Here is a 2,452-nt window from a genome sequence, read left to right as displayed (position 1 = left end):
GTGAGTCAGAATTTTTTTCTACATTTTTCTCCAGCTCTGCCCAGGACCCTCTATTGTGATCCCTGTCAGAGCTGTTGGTGGTGGTAGCAGGGCACCTTCTAGTTGTACTGGATGAAAATTTGAAATACTGTTTTGCATTTTCCCCCTTTTGATAAGGATTCTTCCTTGGAATCTTTGATCAAAATGTTCAGTAATGGTGGCCGGGCATCATCCAGTTCTTCAGGTCCCATGGCAAAGGAGGTAGTTGTTCAGGGAGGCAATTAGCCACACATGTCATATCCTCCTTCTAGTCCTGAATCTCATTCTTCCTCTGTTCACCTCTGCTCCAGTAAATAGATGGATGCCTGCTTGCAAGTTTTTCCTGAGTTCTGTCCTATCTATTCTCCATGGAACCCAAGTGACCCATACTCATTTCCATTTCCAGTGTTCCTCATCACTGCTTATCCAGGTGATGTCCTTTGCTGCCATCAAGATCCTCAAAATTGAGAAGAGTATTTTGTTTATTTTCTCCTCCCAGTGACTAATACTCTTTAAAAATCAAAAAGGTGATTTTGGTGCTTTAGTTTATAGCCCTTTTATTACATAATTGGTAACAAATTTCTCAGGAACTGGGCTGAGCTACATGTAAGGGACATTATTCACAAGCTATCATAAGCAGTTATTTCTACAAACCGTAATTGAGTAACCTAAGTCTAATGTACCTGTATTTCTGCGTTTCCCTACCACTTGAGTAATTCTTATCTTCTTGGAGAATACCTTCCTCTTTCTAAAAATTGGAGGCAGTTTTTACTTCTCCCACTTTGTTTTTCTACTTTGTGTAATCATCCTAGTGCCTCAGGAAGCTTTTCCTATTGTTGAGGAAATGTGGGGAAGGAAAACAAGGCATGTTGGAAGGAGGTCCCCTGGCAATCTGACACTTTGGTACCTTTGCCAGAGTTCTGAAAGTTATCATGTGGATGGATCCCCACCATAATCCTGCTCTTACATTCCTTTATTGTTTGATTTACCTGATATCTCACATAGATTACCCTACTTGATTAGGTGTTAGAATTTCAGGTATTCTTGGCTACAGACATATAACAGAGGAATGCTAAAAATTATAATATATAATGAAAAACTCATCATGGAATCTCTCATGAGTTTTTCTGAGGGGGGAGGTGGATAGAGGTCAAAGCTATCTTCAGCTATAGTCTCAGATATGGGGCTTTAAAATTCTCTTAGTGGGGATCAAAAGGAAGTCACCTTAAGTATCTTCCTCTATTTTTCTCTTAAATGTATATTTCAAGCCTTTTATGATCTTATGATCTTTTTTCAAATGTTGCTTTGGGAACAATGAAGAAAAAATAAATTTGGAGGCATTCTCTCTTTACTGACTCGAATTCACTTTTATAAAACTTGGTATAGTTCTTTTCATCTGACTAATTTCAGTTAACTCTTACTTGGTTTACTATAAAGTTGAATCACTGGAGGAATATTTTTCAGTAAGTTAAATGCTTATTTTTCAGAATGCAGCTCAAGTCTCAAGAATTTTTTTAATGCCTACCACATTAGATGCAAAAGAATTATCCCACGAGTAATGCCCTCAAGGCTCTTACATTCTCAAGGAGAAGACTTGTACCCGTGAAATAATTTACAAAACAAGTTACTTATTTTTTTAACTCCTGTATTAAAATGTTACCTCATTGTATTTCCTTCATCAAATGCTCCTTAGTTATACAGGGAAGAAGTGACTTATTTTTGCTCCCTATTTTCATTGCATATGACTTAAATACACTCAGAAATATAGACGTGTGAAAAAGAGTGTGATTTTATACCCTCTCTGTCCTTTCCTTTAATCCTCCATTCTCAAATCTAATGGTATCTTTATGATGCCCACAGGGCAAAAGCTAAATCATGATGATTGCTTAATGTAAACAACCTGGAGGACATGGAGACTTGGGACAGAATTAATCAAATCAGTCTTCAATGAACCCCATGTTTCTAAGTCCCAACATTGGACAATGTTCGTTGAATCCAAAACTAATCTTCAACCCTGAATGATTGTTAGTAAGGCTCTCTGCACTAGTCTGATAGACACCTGATGCTAACTCTCACCACTTGTCCCTTATTTTGTATTAGTTTACCAACTAATCTGTTATGCATTTTTTATATTTACCCATTTTCCATTCCTGCCCCATGAAAAATCTGAAGGTCTCAATAGCCTCTTACTCATTCCTACCAGTCCAAAATTAATTTCACAAAATTTGGAAGCATCCTAGCAAACTCCAGGCTTTCACCTGGAAAAGGCTGACACAGTATTAAATAAACCAGAAATATGCCACTCTGGAGAATTTCTTATCATACCCCCAACCTAGTCACCCACTAGAATTTATCAACATTGAAAAAGGATTGCTCTCTACTGTTCTTCATTAAAGATAATACCATAAACATCTATTCTTGGGCTTTATTTAAA

The sequence above is a fragment of the Trichechus manatus genome, unplaced genomic scaffold (assembly GCF_000243295.1).
Source record: "Trichechus manatus latirostris isolate Lorelei unplaced genomic scaffold, TriManLat1.0 scaffold00003, whole genome shotgun sequence".
NCBI classification, from domain to species: domain Eukaryota; kingdom Metazoa; phylum Chordata; class Mammalia; order Sirenia; family Trichechidae; genus Trichechus; species Trichechus manatus.
Note: the sequence above shows the minus strand (reverse complement) of the source record.